The 17,280-nt window shown below is 43.1% G+C and overlaps 1 protein-coding gene and 1 non-coding gene across 2 annotated transcripts in view; both read left to right on the top strand.

Annotated features, from left to right (window-relative positions):
- Positions 1 to 17,280, top strand: part of EXOC4 (exocyst complex component 4) — a 423,725-nt gene that overhangs the window by 260,234 nt on the left and 146,211 nt on the right. The gene's annotated exons all lie outside the window — the stretch shown is intronic.
- On the top strand, positions 11,507 to 11,608 carry LOC143155975 (U6 spliceosomal RNA). The gene has a single exon (XR_012994530.1). It is a non-coding gene; the product is annotated as a U6 spliceosomal RNA (small nuclear RNA).

The following is a 17,280-nucleotide window of genomic DNA, read 5'->3' as shown; positions in this document are numbered from 1 at the left end:
GCACGTTCTTATCCACCAGAGATCTTACCAGAGTCATTAAAAAAGGGAGAAAGGAGCAGGGTTGTTTTTTTTTTAATAGCGGAATCTATCACACTTTCTTTTATCCCTGTTTCCAAAAGTTCTGCTTTTTATGTGGGAAGTGTTGGAATTAATTTGAAAGTGTTAGTGAGGAGTACTGGTAGACACAGCTGTAAAAGCACTAGGACCTGCAAAAGCCCCCAAAGAGCTGTCAGAGCTTGGCTCTCTGTGGAGAAATGTAAGGGTTTTTTTTTTTTCTTTTTCCAAATGTACAGAAGCTTTTTGTCATTTCTCAAGATTCAAGGCAGCTTTTTAAAATCTCAATTTTCCACGTTCTGGTGGTCTGTTCTTGCTGTGCTGCCATATGGTGGTGACCCAGGCTTCCCTGCTTACTGTCAGTCTTGTTACACTGCAGATTCGTGGGAAAGGAGGTGAAATCACTGAATCGTAATGACTGTATCCAAGGAGTAGCCCCCTTTCACCCTCCTGGTGCACTAGCCAAGGCATAGACCATTAACAGACTGAACGCTTCAAAGGTGGGATTCAAGATGTTAGAGATGCTCAATGTGATTTGTAAGATTTTCACATAATCGCATCCCTTAATTTTCTCCTTTTAATTTATTTTGGAATCTGGAAGCCTTAATAATCAGTCAAGCTTCAGTGCATGTAGATGCTTTCTAATGAAAGAAAAAAGGTGGTCCCTTCTCCCAAACCTTCTAGTTTAGATATATATAGTTTAAGACAAAAGTTGACAAATACTTGGATATTGATGGCCTAGATGAGCCATACAAAGAAATATTGGGTCAATATTTTTTCGTATTGTAGCCACTGATCTCAAGATCCTAAAAGTTTCTCCCAGTTCCCTTTAAGATCATCTTTATTTGCTGTTGACTATAAGGCATGAGTGTAAAGATCATTCTCCTCTGAAAAGTCACTTGTTGCCCGCTGCTGTTGCCAAGACCAATTGGCATTGGTCCATTTTAGAACTGAAGAGAAAGGCAACATCAGTTTTTGTGCTAAGAAAGAAAAGTTTCTCTGAGCTTCCTTCCTGAGAGACTGGATTTCAGGTACGAGAGTTGAAGGTGCAAGAGACTTGAGATGCAGAAACTACTCAGAAAACATTTTCCCTAATGATTTAGTGAATACCTGTAGATCTACCAGATCTACTTGGATGAATATCAAGTTTAAATACAGAATTTGGTTGTATTTTAAATAGCCAGGACTACATTTAGTAGCTTTGGGGGATCCCTTCTAGTCCTGGTAGGATTTAGTAATGCTCTGAGAACAATAGGCTTCTACATGATTATTTTCTGGCATCTCTGGCAGTCTTGCAGGTAACGACAAACTTGAGGAACTTAATCAGTTTAGATATATTGGACATGTAATATTACACCAGTGATAGCCAAGGGTATTATCAGGATCGAATCACTCCTAATTCCGGGATGACTTATGTCTGTTTGAATTGACTTCTCTTTACTTCCATTGACGTAGTAGTCAGTGCACAGAGAGTGGAGCAGAGGGATAGAAGTTGTGCCAGGTGACAGAGTATGATTTGACCCAGACAAAGCAGGACCAAGTCTTGTTTGGGATTTAAGCCATTTGTGAGATGGAGCCAATCTGAAGGTAATCTTTTCACCTATATTAAACTCTGAAAAAGGATCACAATTTTTGCTGTTAAACCAGAGAAGCGGGTAGCTTTCACACTGACCATGAAACCTGGTGTCTCAGCTGTGCGTGATCACAATACCTTGTAGTAGGTGAGCCACAGGGAAGATAAAGCTGTCAGGTTATGGAGATTAGTTACACCTGTCTTCCAAAAAGGTCAGCTTAATTCAGCTTCTGGGAAAACACAGCGGCCTGAGTACACGGCAGGTCAGGTCAAACGGTTGTAATGGTCACTAAGGGCCTCAGTCTTTGTATTTATGTAAAGGGATGTGCAGTTATGAAAAAACTTCAGTTTTGTCCTTGGAAACGGACTGCAGCCAAGCAGGACTAACCCTGGCTTCCTCACAGTGCGGGGGGAGCACTGCTAGTTTTAAGATGATAAAACAGGTCAACCATCATTTTCAATGATCAGTCTAGGTCATAATGTTTTTTAGTTATCTTACCTTTGATAGAAGTATTGTATGTTAGAGACTGGTAAAATATTTCAGTTGGTGATGGTGACAATTTGCAGGTACGGAGACCTGATGAGGTCCTACTTGTTTTGGAAACTAATTTGGATCTCTCTAAGCAAACTTACTTTCAGGCACGTGAATGTTTCTTTACAAGCCCTTAAGCTGATTAATGCTGCTCATTAGGAAACTTGGTGTCTTCAAGGTGTTTCTTCCATGTTGCTCTGCCTGGGGTCGTTGCTTCTAGAGGCACAGGAGTGCTATAGTTTTGTCGTATCTATATATGTTTTTGAGGACACGCATGATAAAAACCCCAATGAAATCATAGAATCATTTAGGTTGGAAAAGACCTTTAAGATCATCAGGTCCAGTATTAACCTAGCACTGCCAAATCCACCACTAAACCATGTCCCTAAGCACCACATCTACAGGTCTTTTAAATACCTCCAGGGATGGTGACTCAACCACTCCCCCAGGCAGCCTGTTCCAATGCTTGACAACCCTTTCGGTGAAGAAATTTTTCCTCATGTCCAATCTAAACCTCCCCTGGCGCAACTTGAGGCTGTTTCCTCTCGTCCTATCGCTTGTTACTTGGGAGAAGAGACCGACCCCCACCTCGCTACAACCTCCTTTCAGGGAGTTGTAGAGAGCGATGAGGTCTCCCCTCAGCCTCCTTTTCCCCAGGCTAAACAACCCCAGTTCCCTCAGCCGCTCCTCATCAGACTTGTTATCCAGACCCTTCACCAGCTTCGTTGCCCTTCTCTGGACACGCTCCAGCACCTCGACGTCCTTCTTGTAGTGAGGGGCCCAAAACTGAACACAGTATTCGAGGTGCGGCTTCGCCAATGCAGAGTACAGGGGGACAATCACTTCCCTAGTCCACACTATTTCTGATACAGGCCAGGATGCCATTGGCCTTCTTGGCCGCCTGGGCACACTGCCGGCTCATATTCAACCCCAGGTCCTTTTCCGACAGGCAGCTTTCCAGCCACTCTTCCCCAAGCCTGTAGCGCTCCATGGGGTTGTTGTGGCCGAAGTGCAGGAGCCGGCACTTGGCCTTGTTGAATCTCATACAGTTGGCCTGGGCCCATCGATCCAGCCTGTCCAGGTCCCTCTGCAGAGCCTTCCTACCCTCGAGCAGATCAACACTCCCGCCCAACTTGGTGTCGTCTGCAAACTGACTGAGGGTGCACTTGATCCAGCCTGTCCAGATCATTGATAAAGATATTGAACAAGACCGGCCCCAAAACTGAGCCCTGGGGAACACCGCTCGTGACCGGCCGCCAACTGGATGTAACTCCATTCACCACAACTCTCTGGGCCCAGCCGTCCAGCCAGTGTTTTACCCAGCAAAGAAAATGACAAAAGTTTATCTCAGTAAGAAAAAAGATGAATCAGAACTTATGTTGCAGATGGCACACTCCTTCCTCTGAGAAACACCATATTGTTCTCCTAGTCCTAGCAGGTACATGTCCCCATGGACGAGCAGACATGATGCAGGACGTACAGAAGACCTGTGTCCGTCTAGAGTGGGATCTGGAGGCCAAAGCAAAGATATCTGAGGGCATCTCAAATAGCACTAGTTGCCCAGGTCTTGGCAACCGAGCAGAGCTTCTAACTTATATGTAGAGACCAAAATTAAGGTCTCTGCATCTGGAGGTAAATCTTACTTCGGGTAACAATTTGGAGTTCCTGGGCTAAATCTTCAATTTTGCAGTTACAGAAGGAGAAAATGAAATGAGATCGCACTCTTAGCCATCGTTTCAGATCTTCAAGGCAGAACTCAGTAATTCCTTTTGCTTTTCTGAGTGAGATTACATTCGTCTCAGTTCCCCCAAGGAATTAATCTTGATTTGGGCAGAGCAGTAGATTAAAGCATTTGGTGCTAAGGCTCCTGCTGCTATACATGTGGTTTGAGAGCTTTGTTCTGGACTATTTAACCTGGTCTCATGTGTTAAACTTTCCTACCACGTGGTTTTGCTTTGTGGACGTCTGAAGGACCAAGCAGCGATTCAGTCCCTGACGTTCTCATTAGCTGCCTGAGTTTGTTTGGTGCAAATCTTACAGGTTGATTTCTACCAAAAGGAGTCTTGTTTGTGCACGCCCAAATAGGTCTGTGAGCAGGACCCACGCAGGGAATGGGGACGATGGGGGATTCACTTCAAAACGGCGTAATGCTAATGTAGACACTTTGCCTTTATTACTGCTTTTCAACATTTACCTCCCTTTGGAGTGGCTATTTGATGCAAATCAGGTTTCAAAGCCTACCTCAAGATCCTGCAGTTTCCCTCTTAATTTAGTGGACATACTGAACTGTAGCTTTGTTGTGCTCTTTGCATTAGTGAGGACATAGATGAAGCCCTTTTAAGCTCGTCTCCAGTGATTCCCCTTTGATGTGTAAAGAGGTTTGTGCAAGTGTTTTTCCCTTGTCTGTTTACCTTTCCAGCCAACTGAATCGCAGCTATAAGTCTGCATTATAACATTTTCCAAATCACACACAATGAAGGCTTTTACTGGCGTCGCACATGGCAATAACAAAATGTGGGATTTCGGAATGCATTTACTGAGAGTGCACTTCTCCCCTCTGCACACATACTTTGTCACATTTACACAGGGAGACATACCTTTTCTCTATGGAGGCGGAGGAGTGGTGCTACCAGAAAAGCTAAAGGAGATCCTTAGCATCGGCTTTTCAAGGTGCAGAGAATACTGTGATTAAATGCCAGCCCAATCCTTTGTATAATATGTCCTGTGGTAAATGCTGTAATGCATTTTATAGATTGCTTTCCCGCTGAAGGTTCTGTAAGTGCTTTGGAAATAAATGTCCAAAACCAGACGATGTCTGAAAAGTTGTAGGTATGTAGGCTAGAATGTCATTTCTTTCAGGTGGCATCTTCTCCCTGTTCAGACAGTCATCCAAACTGCCCAGGGCAGGTGTTGGAGACTGTTGTACTGCCTTGAAATAGCAAGGGAAATACTCATCACACAAACTGCAGTTAACTCAGGTTTTGTGCAGGATACGGCTTATTGCTGCTTCTCTGTAAAAGTGCCACAGCGTCTGTAACGCCTCGGGTTTTATTCCTGTTGGGGCTGTAGAAATCTAATGGGAAATCAGAGGAACGTAAGGTATCAGACTTACATGGGATAGGGATCGCTTTGCTCTGAGATGCCGCTAATATTTCAGTGGGAGTAACTGAAGAGGAATTGCAGGACGGACACTGGACCTGAATGAGAGCAGATGCAGGCTTCAGATGACCAAAGGGCTTTGCAGTCATTTGCAAAATCTGCCCTTGGTGCTTGCAGGATATATTGAGTTCCTCCAACTCCTTGCTTTTCAAAGGAGCTTTTCTGTGTTTGAAGCTGTTAAAAATGTGCTGAACTTGATACTGCTGTGCAGCGACGATTTATTTGTATTCATTTGTTTGCATTTTTCCCCACACATGAACATCTTCTTGCAACTTTGCCATGAGATATGTTTTTTCTCTCCCTACCAATTGTTCAACAGATCTTTGCTTCATCTGCAAATGAAACCATCAAAATGTTTTAAAGGCCGGTTCATCTTCCTGTTTACAAAAAGCCCTTTAATTGCTCCTGCGAAGTATTTTCTTGCTTCTCTCCATCCCAACAAAGTGGCATTTATTAGCATTTGTGTGGTTGTTACTTGTAATTTCATTGCTGTTCCTGATGCCTGCATTTTATAATTAAATCATTTGAGATTGTAGTTACAGTGTGAAACAGCTGCACCAAATTACAGTTGAAAACATATGCTGGAAATATGCAACTCCAATTAGCTAAGTATCTGGGATGCAGCGAGGGCAAAAGACCCAAGCAAACAAGAGGCCTCGAATAGGCTGCGGCTTTCCTGCCTCTGATCTCCTGCCTGAATGCCATTTGCCATCCTCGTTAGTTGCACAATGAGGGAAACGTCCTGATTCTTTGCATTGCACTTGATAGAGCAGATCATAGAATCATAGAATCCCAGGTTGGAAGGGACCTCAAGGATCATCTGGTCCAACCTTTCATGGCAGAAGCATGGTCTAGACAAGATGGCCCAGCACCCTGTCCAGCTGAATCTTAAGTGTCCAATGTTGGGGAATCCACCACTTCCCTGGGGAGATTATTCCAATGACTGATTGTTCTCACTGTGAAAAATTTTCCTCTTGTGTCCAATCAGAATCTCCCCAGGATTAACTTGTACCTATTACCCCATGTCTTTTCCATGTGACTCCTTGTAAAAAGGGAGTCTCCATCTTCTTTGTAGCCACCCTTTAAATACTGGAACATGGTGATAAGGTCTCCCCTAAGCCTTCTTTTCTCAAGGCTGAACAAACCCAGTTCTCTCAGCCTTTCCTCATATGGCCGGTTTCCCAGTCCTTTGATCATCTTTGTGGCCCTTCTCTGGACCCTCTCCAGCCTGTCCACATCTTTTTTGTATAGTGGGGACCAAAACTAAACACAGTATTCCAGGTGTGGCCTGACAAGCGCTGAGTAGAGTGGGATAATGACGTCTTTATCTCTGCTGGTGATGCCCTTGTTGATGCAACCCAGGATCCTGTTGGCTTTCTTTGCTGCAGCAGCACACTGTTCACTCATGTTGAGCTGCTTGCCCACCAGGACCCCCAGGTCCCTTTCCACAGAGCTGCTCCCCAGCCGGGTAGATCCCAGCCTGTGCTGTGCTCCTGGATTATGTTTTCCCAGGTGCAAGACCTTACATTTGTCTTTGTTGAACTTCATAAGGTTCTTGTTAGCTCACTCTTCCAGCCTATCCAGGGTGGCTCTCCCTTCCAAAGTGTGCGCTTCCCCACTCAGTTTGATATCATCAGCAAACTTCATCAGGGTACACTTGATCCCATCATCCACATCACTTACGAAGATATTAAACAGCATTGTGCCTAATATCAATCCCTGGGGGACCCCATTTGTGACAGGTTTGAAAAGGAGCTATTTACCACCACCCTGTGAGTGCGGCCTATCAGCCAGTTCCCCACCCACTGCACGGACCACTTGTCTAGACCATAACGCATCAGTTTCTCTAGGAGGAGGCTGTGAGAATCTGTATCGAAAGCTTTGGAGAAATCCAGGTAGGCAATGTCCACCTCTCGCCCCACATCAACCGAGCAGGTTACTTTGTCGTAGAAGGCGATCAGGTTTGTCAAGCACGATTTGCCCTTGGTGAATCCCTGCTGGCTTTTCCCAATCACATGCTTCATTTGACTTATGGCAGACCCCAGGAATATTCATTCCACAGCTTTCCCAGGGACTGAAGTATGACTGAAGGCCCTATAATTTCCTGGATCCTCCTTTAAGCCCTTCTTGTAGAGGGGAGTGACATTATTAGCCTTCCTCCACTCTTCTGGGATGTCCCCTGATCTCCACGGCTTCTCAAAGATTATGGAGAGCGGCTTCGCAACGGCATCAGCCAGCTCTCTTAACACCAATGTTTATGATCTTTTCAGTCTTGGCTGTTAACTCTTCCATCACCCCATGCAGAAGGGGTGGGTGCCTGGCAGGGGCAGAGTATGCCACAGACATCTGGGTTGCCTTTTTCTTGACCGCCTGTATAGGGACAGTGGGCAGGGAAAAGCTTTTTGGCTAATAACACCGGAAATAGTCATGTCTAGGTCTACAGGGTTGGGTTGAGTCCAGTACAGAGGTTGGATGCAATAGCCAAGTGTTGGCCACATCGTTCTGGCATGATTTTCTGTATGCACCTTGGGATAACCATGGTTGTTAACTGATTGTAAAGCCTGACTTCTTCCCTCTCTCCCTTCCTGGCATTGGTAGGTAGAATGGAGTTGAAATGCTATTTCTTAACTTCAAACCATGGAGTGGACAGGGTACTGGAAGAGGAGGCTTGGCACAGCGCTGGCACTTCTAAGACACCACATGGCTTTGGGGATGGCCGCTCCCCTTCAGCCTGCCTCTTCTTTCTTAGCAAGGCACTCAGCTTGGGACCATGTCTTCTAAAAAGGTATCTTCACGGCTGTGTGTTGAAAATGGGTCACCCAAAGCCCGCAGGGTGGTTTGCTGCTTTCTAAAGAGGACATAAAAAGGAACTGCCTTCTGGGGCCATATAATACACTTGCTGTTCTTTAACACGCTTTACAGTCGTGGTTAATGGCTCTGTGCAGTCTGGTACCGCACCCCATTGCACCTTGCAAAGGCACTGGGTGATAATTTCCTCGAAATGAAGAGGAGGAGATACAGGAGAGATTGCAGATGGGCTCTCTGTCCCACCTGGGTAAGGACTTGGGTCACTGAAAATAAGTGCTACGGTAATTGCATGCATTAGCATAGATTTTTAGATGTCACCATGCTTGTTAAGCAAAATTTCCTGCAAATTTCCATTGTCCTTATGAATTCCTAATCAGATCTTGTTTAGCAAGACTATTAATAGTGAAATACTACAAAAGTTAAGGTATTTATATTTTATCCATCACATCCCTATTGCATTTACTTGATAATGTTCCTCTCCATGCTTCAGTTAAAAACTGTTGTGCAAGCTGAACAGTAAACTGCACTGCTGTGTGTTTATAATGCATTAAGGTTTTTATTGATCTATTATGCGAAACCTTTCACGCTGGTGTAGCTGGATTTCCTCTGATCACGTCTATTGCATCACTCCAGAAAGTGTGCTTTATCTAGAGAAAAAGCCATTTATCCCATTCCATGATCATCTGTTTACTTACAATAGGTAAAACAAAAGGCTAAATGTGTTCCCAGAAATCTTTCGTGCATTTTCTTGAACGTACCTGTGTTAAATTGCCTATCAGAGATTTCTCCCAGTGTGAGCGAGAGGGTAAGCAAGTGTTAACATCCTGGTTTAGCATGGCTGAGGTTGGTCTTTCTTCCGATATATCATGCTTTTCCAGGAAAGGTAGTGGATCCTGGCTTCAGAGTTAGATTGTTTCCAAGAAAGGATTTGATTCTGCTCTAAGTTATTGAACATAATAACACTTTATTGCTCTTCTTAAGCAGCTCAAGATTTCTTGCGGTGGCTTTGAAGGAAGGAAAAGCGAGAAGGAAAGGGTGTAATGAAAGATGTGGCTGAGGGCTGGCCAGGTAGAAGCCACGGAGGAAGAGAAAGACGTGGTGTGTGTTAGACAAGGTGACACTGCCAGAGTGGTGCAGCTCTGAAAAAGGCAAATGCAGTCTAGGAAACATTTTCATTAGGAAATTAATGAGGTATTAGTGAGATGTGTTAATACTGTTAAACTGGGCGCATTTGAAACTTTCCCTGTGATAACTGTGACCGATTCTGATTACCTGTCTTCAAAAAAGGTGCGAAGGAGAAGCTACTAACAGGAGCAGAAACCTCTTTTGCAGGAGCAGAGTAAAAAAAACGTTGACTGGCTTCTGTTAGCGAAACAAAGGCTGGCATGGAGGGGATGGATCTGTGCAAGCTGCAGTCTCCAGCCAGAAACTGGAGAGGACAACTCCAGGCCAAGAACTGCATAGAGACACCACTCTCTGCACACAGGTTGCCATTACTGTGTGCAGTGCCCAAAATGTGCAAATTGCTCTCCGGGGTTGGGGGTATATGTCACAATTTTTCAACACAGTCAACAAAATTGAAATTAGGGTCCATCTGAACCTGCGCCCAAGCCAAACTCTTTTATTTTGAATATTGATTTGTTATGTATTCCTGAATAAATCTTGTTATGTGTAATGATCTTAAGTTCAAGTTCTTAAATTAAAGAAAAAAAATGTCTTTACTGAAAGAGTGGTTAAACATTGGAACAGGCTGCCCAGGGAAGTGGTTGAGTCCCCATCCCTGGAGGTATTTAAAAGACGTGTAGATGAGGCGCTGAGGGACATGGTTTAGTGGGCATGGTGGTGTTGGGTTGACAGTTGGACTCGATGATCTTAGAGGTCTTTTCCAACCTTAATGATTCTATGATTCAGCTTCGCCTTTTAAGCTCTACAGGATAGGATTAAGGTGGGGGAAAGAAAACATCTTCCAAAGGTTATATTTCCATCAGATTGGACGGAGGTTGAATCTTGGTCTAATGTTAATGCTAAATAGCCTACTTGGACTTTCTAATATCATATCTGGTGGAGTTGAAAAAGGATAAAGGAGTTCTATATGATATTTCTGCTGCTGTTTTAGTTTAATTGGAGACGTTTCCCTATAAGGCAGCATTTATTAAATAGCTGCCTTATTGTCAAACCTATTTCTCCTATTGAGAAGGTCTGCGTACATCATATAAAATCAAACCTTTCGCTGTTTTTTAATATCTCATTTCTGTAGGAGGTTTATTTGCAAGACTTCCTTTCTTCCCCTAGACCAAGTTCCTTTAAGCTTTCCTTCATCAGAAACTCCCTGTCACAGCTCACCCCTTTTTTTTTGCTTTTGAAATATGCATCACTATCAAATTCTGAGAATACTTCACAGCGAAACGAACTGAGGACTAAAAGAGAACAATGACTTGGGTGTGTGGGTTATGAGATATCTGTATTCAGTGACTGGGTCTAGTTGTAAAGATACAAGAGTATGACATGGAATGGATGGTCTTGTTATGAGATGGGACTTTGGAGACCTAGATTGGGTTTTTTTATTTGTTTTGGGTTTTTTCTATTGTAAGTTTCTTTTACCAACTTTAATCCAGTAAATACTACTATTTCTCTTTGCCCCTAGTTGTATGAGCGTGGGCTATTTAGCATAGCGGGGTATTAACTTGGAGCATATTGGCTCTTCTACTTGTACCCAGTAGCTGACTGTCGTGGTTTAATTTCAGTCGGCAACTAAGCACCACGCAGCCGCTCGCTCACTCCCCCCCACCCGGTGGGATGGGGGAGAGAATTGGAAGAGCACAGATGATAAAAACTTGTGGGTTGAGATAAAAACAGTTTAATAATTGAAATAAAATGATAATAATAATAATATAATAATAATAATACACAAAACAAGTGATGCACAGTATAATTGCTCACCACCCGCCGACCGATGCCCAGCCAGTCCCCGAGCAGCGGCCCCCCCCGGCCAGTTTTCCCCAGTTTATGTACTGAGCATGATGTCACATGGTATGGAATGTCCCTTTGGCCAGTTTGGCTGTGCCCCCTCCCAGCTCCTTGTGCACCTCCAGCCTTCTCAGTCAGTAGAGCATGGGAAGCTGAAAAGTCCTTGGCTAGTGTAAGCATTACCTAGCAACAACTAAAACATCGGTGCGTTATCAACTTTGTTCTCATCCTAAATCCAAAACACTGTACCAGCTACTAGAAAAGAAATTAACTCTATCCCTGCCGAAACCAGGACACTGACCCTACTACCCTGGAGAAATAAGTTTGCATGGCTGTAAATATACATTGCCAATGACCAAGCAGTAGTTGATCCTGTGAATTAATACCTCGATTTATTAACCCCAGATTTATATGTGCTCGCTTTGGCAGCACATATACTAAAATTGGAACAATACAGAGAAGATTAGCATGGCCCCTGCGTTATGAGGAGCGGCTGAGGGAACTGGGGTTGTTTAGCCTGGAGAAAAGGAGGCTGAGGGGAGACCTCATCGCTCTCTACAACTCCCTGAAAGGAGGTTGTAGCGAGGTGGGGGTCGGTCTCTTCTCCCAAGTAACAAGCGATAGGACGAGAGGAAACGGCCTCAAGTTGCACCAGGGGAGGTTTAGATTGGACGTGAGGAAAAATGTCTTTACTGAAAGAGTGGTGAAACATTGGAACAGGCTTCCCAGGGAAGTGGTTGAGTCCCCATCCCTGGAGGTATTTAAAAGATGTGTAGATGAGGCGCTTAGGGACATGGTTTAGTGGGCATGGTGGTGTTGGGTTGACGGTTGGACTCGATGATCTTAGAGGTCTTTTCCAACCTCAATGATTCTATGATTCTATGATTCTATGATTTGCCTCACAGTAACTTTTCTGGATTTGAGCACCTTAAGACCAAATTCTTCAGGACCAGTATTGTTTCCTGGTGATGAAGCGTGTTAAGACCCAGCCTTATTGGGATTCTGTAGATGTAACACGCAACTGTCGTGGTTTTAACCCCAGCCGGCAACTAAGCACCACACAGCCTCTTGCTCACTCCCCCCACAGTGGGATGGGGGAGAGAATCGGAAGAGTAAGTGAGAAAACTCGTGGGCTGATATAAAGACAGTTCAGTAGGTAAAGCAAGAGCTGCGCACACAAGCAAAGCAAAACAAGGAATTCATTCACTGCTTCCCATCGGCAGGCAGGTGTTCAGCCATCTCCAGGACAGCAGGGCTCCATCACACCTAACGGTGACTTGGGAAGACAAACACCTTCACTCCGAACGTCCCCCTCTTCCTTCTTCTTCCCCCAGCTTTATAAGCTGAGCATGACGTCATATGGTGTGGGATATCCCTTTGGGCAGTTGGGGTCAGCTGTCCCGGCCGTGTCCCCTCCCAGCTTCTTGTGCACCCCCAGCCTGCTCGCTGGTGGGGTGGGGTGAGAAGCAGAAAAGGCCCTGACTGTGTGTAAGCACTGCTCAGCAGTAATGAAAACATCCCTGTGTTATCAACACTGTTTCCAGCACAAATCCAAAACCCAGCCCCATACCAGCTACTGTGAAGAAAATTAACTCTACCCCAGCCAAAACCAGCAGAGCAACACAACTAAAATGGCAATTTCCAGAGTCTTTGGCTTTCAGGTAAGTGTATCTTTCTCTTGCTTCAGTTCTCTGGTGTGTTGTAACTCGGCATGCTTATAGTCATGTACAGTAGCCCTTAATGTCAGCAGCTTTTTACATTTCATTAAATTGCCTACAGATTCTCCAATTCTTTTAATCACAAAAGTAGATGCTGACATGATACGTGTGGCAATCAAACATGAAAAACAAGTTAAAAAGTAGGTAGCAGCAGCTTTCTTCTGCAGATGTCAATATCTTTGACAAGCAAGTGCTTGCGTTGTGACACATGGTAATGGAAAACATCCTGTCGTGGTAAAACACCACTAGCACCCTGAGAAAAGCCTGGTGCCTGCAATACCAAATTACACGCCAAGTTTCTAAGGTCCTTGTTCAACGAATTTGATGCCAATAGGAAGCCTGATCTTCCAGTTTATGATCAAGAAAGAAAAACAAAAAAGAAAGAAAAAACCACCACTAAATCAGTGCACTTCAAAGCCTCCAGGCACTATGGTAATACCAGTAATAAATTAAGAAATAATAACGTGCAGAATAGTGGCGTTCAGCTTTAGGCTGAGAATGGGATTGATAAGCAGAGAGTTTAACATTAAGAAAAAATCCTTTGGGGCTTCAACCTTCCCTGATTGTAAAGTGTCAGGAAAGAAATTAGCATTTTTGTTGTTGTTGTTGTTTACCTCAGAAATTTAGGAAGAGACAGAGAATGAACAAAAGATGCTCCAAGGAGCCCTTCTGGAAAAAGTCCAACCATTGCAAAGTTACACAGATTAATTGATTTAATTAGGCTGTATAATACCACTTCTGCTGCGGCTTTTGAAACAGACTCATAAAAGATATTAACTGATGCATTCTGGGTATTGCGTATTTGTTTCAAAGATGCCCATGACTCTTCCCTGCTTCCTAGGTCATAAAGAGCTCTGCAAAGCATATAGTTTCCTCGTATTCTTTTTCCCTTCGATTTTCTATTTTTACTGATTAAAAATGTCTGTACTGTGGCTGGAAATACTTAAGGGGGGACAGTGGCAAAAATCCTCTTTCCTATGATGTAGCTTGTAGAAATAATTTAGGAGAAAATTACAACCCTGTAGCTCTGTACCATGCTTTAAAAAATGGAGGATGAAACTGGCGTGGTGAAAATGGGATTTTACTGCCCAAGGATTTTTTCTCCTTTGTGGAGGAGCTGTGCCTGTGTTGATGGCCAAGATGTCCACGCAAATATAAGTGAATGTTTGGAGTGGAAGACATCTTCCTTCAGACTCTTGGTGACCTACCGGTGACATTAAACTCACTGAAGTTCGTTCCACAGGTAGAAGAACTTTGTTTCAGAGTATGCTGATCAATTTTGACCATCAGCTTGCTCTTCACAAACGCAATGGTGGTTACGCTGAAAACCCAGGTCTTGATGAAAGTGGAGAGTGAGCTGGGTAGTAGGGCAATTGTAGACACTTGCAAACTTTGATCTAAAGGATACTGAAGTCATTGAAAAACCTGTTCTTGACTCCAGGGATTTGTGGATATCTCATCTAGCAAAATTAGAGGTAGGTTTTGAAAGAGATTCTCTTATTTCTCGTGGAATAAACTGCTTTCAGTTCATCATGATGGTCTGTCTTTGTGGGGGAACTGTCGAAGGATTTTGGGTTGGTTAGAGAGACTTTTTGGTAAAGCACTAATAATACCTTGAGAAGAGCACCATGTCAGCCACACTGTGTTGGAAGAAGGGTTGTAGAATCCTGTTTCATGCAAACGTTTCAGGCTTACTTGACTGTCGGGGGAAAATGCTGGGAAAATCCAAGTTGCTCCGAGCATGCTGCTATAGACTTTGTATCTGCAAGCCTGAAAGTCTTGGTTGAAGTACAGGACATTCCACTTCAACATAAGGAAACACTTTTTTACTGTGAGGGTGTCAAACACTGGAGCAGGTTGTCCAGAGAGGTTGTGGAGTCTCCACAATCCTTGAAGATATCCAAAACCCAACTGGACACCATCTTGGGCAACCTGCTCTGGCTGTCCCTGCTTGGGCAGGGCTTGAACTGGACGATCCTCCAACCTTAACTCTTCTCTAACTCTGTGTCTTGATATCAGTTTACATTTTCCAGGCTGTCAGAACACGATGAAAGGTCAGCGATGACAAGTTTGGCTTTCATATTTTGTTAATTTAGGGAAACAGGAATTCTCCTTTGTAATCCTGAAAGCCAGCACTGTTAAAAGTGTTCATGTATGTCTCTTCCAGGTCATAGAAAATAGGGACGGTGATGGAGCGATGGAGGGAATTCAGCAGACAGTGCAGTCGTTTCTGACATGCTTTGGCTTTATGGGGGTCTGTGCATTTCAGCGGGGCTGCGTAGAGCCTGGTTTGCCACTCTTGTGTAGCCAGTCGTTCAAAATTGCTTTATAATCACCGTGTAAAAACTTTGAAGTAGTAAAGACTACATTGGCAAGACATAGTACAATTACTTTGTTATGCATCTTGTTATGTTGGCATATTTGTTTAATTAAATTCCTTGCTAATTAGAGCTGTATGTACTTGCGTTAATTACTATTTGCTTAACACAATCAACAGTGTAATTCTTTTCAGAGAAGCCGCACACTTTCTAGTTAAATTAAATTACTGATTTTGTGTGCTTTCTGAAAGAAAAGTGCTCCATTTTTGTCAAATGATAGGTTGCATTCTTTAATGTGAATGAAATTCAATTTCGACTAACTAAAACTTAATATGTTATATTTTTAATTGGTGATTAAGCAAGGAGAGGAAAAAGTGGTTTGATTTGTACCTCAGCACAAAGATGTATATTTTTTCTTACTGTATTACAGAATTGGATGGGTCTGCTATTTATCACCCACCAAGACCTTTTTCCATCCAACAAAGAAAAAGTACATTTGTCTTGTTTGTCATGAGGCTTTGGAAGGGAACTACTTTCTCATGCTAGACAAATGTAACCCAGTGGAACTTCTGACCTTTTACCAAGCCCTTAATCACTTTTTAAAATGCGGAGTACTATAAACATATTATACAGCCGGGGCCTATTTGTTTTTTAATACCATGCCCATTAGCTCTAATTTTGATCTGTGAATTTATATTTAGTCCCTAAAATTGTAAGGAAAGTGATAACATAAATATCTTTAATCATGTTCAATAAGGAAGCTAATAACCAAGTATCTAATTGTTTCTGCGACTAGATGACTAGATGCTGCACAGCGTGGGTAGAGTTTGTGTATATACATACGCCCACACCCATATGTATCGTCTCTATATATATATGGCAAATTTACTGCTCTATCTTTATAGCATTGACTTCTGTAGGTTGTTTCTCATTTGAGCAGCGAGCTGCTGATCAATACTGCAAAATGTGTTTAGTATTGGGGGATCACTGAACCACAGTGTATTAATGTATTTAAGTTGAGAACCTTAGGGAAGCGATAAGAAAGAAGCAACTCAATAGACTAATGGGTAGGAGCAGATGGAAGAAATAATTCTTCTAAAGCAACATATAAACATGGCCAGGATTATGTAGCAAGATAGAGAGGATTTGTTCTCATCCCAAGAAGGGTTAGGAATGTTTCTTTGCGTTTTTCAAGACGAAATGTGCCATTGAATGAGAACCTTATCAGTGAAGGAGCAGAATATTAATGAGTGTGGTGAGCCTACAAGGCTCTTCGATGTCTTCATAATCACTGAAATGAAACTGGGCAGATAATACAAACACTCCTGAGGTCTTCCCGCAGGTTACGCAGGAGCCCTATCTGTTCTTCTTCAATATTCACTGGTTGTGGTTAATCATTTTTAACTATGCCACAAAATCAACAGAAAGAAGATTTTTTTTAAAAAGCGAGTGCAGAACTTGGCACACGGTTATGTCCATCCAATTGTAGCATTTGAATGCTGGCCTGTGACTGAGATACCTTGGGAAGAGAGTAGTAAAACCAGTAAGAATCGTGAAGTGTTTCCATGCCGTGTGCTTAAATGCTTTGCAGAACAGCGATACACATTTTCCAAACTTGTTAAAGTGCATCTTTTCTGTTCATAATCACCATCGTTAATCTACTGGGAAATAAGCATTTTAAAGAAATGAGTTATTTACTCCTCCATACAGAGTGAAGGGCACAAGTCCACCATTAGATATTGTAATTGAAAAATCATAGGGGAAAAAAATATGGAAAATTGAAGAATCACAGGAGAAAAAAAGGAGAAGTGGAAGAATCGATAGTAACAGTAATGAGAACTGCTGGAAATGCCTGTTAATGGCTCTGGGCATCACTGTTTTGGGAATCATTTCCAATTGAAAAGCAGCACTATTGCCTTCCCACTCAAGGAGCAACTCAAGAGATGTGAATCCAGTTCCCCAAGACGGACTTGATTCATTAGAGGATTCTGCTTTACAGCAGTACGTTTTCTCTCACAGGTTGTGTAAAACATCAGATCACCCACTCAGTCTCTTTGCGCTTCTGTTGTCCACCTGGAAAAGGGGATGAGAATATTTCACTATTTCAGCGTGAAGGAAAAGTTAAATAAAGATGTTAAAGACTTCTTTGCT

This window comes from Aptenodytes patagonicus, chromosome 1 (assembly GCF_965638725.1).
Source record: "Aptenodytes patagonicus chromosome 1, bAptPat1.pri.cur, whole genome shotgun sequence".
NCBI lineage: Eukaryota > Metazoa > Chordata > Aves > Sphenisciformes > Spheniscidae > Aptenodytes > Aptenodytes patagonicus.
Note: the sequence above shows the minus strand (reverse complement) of the source record. Positions and strands in the feature narration are given on the sequence as shown.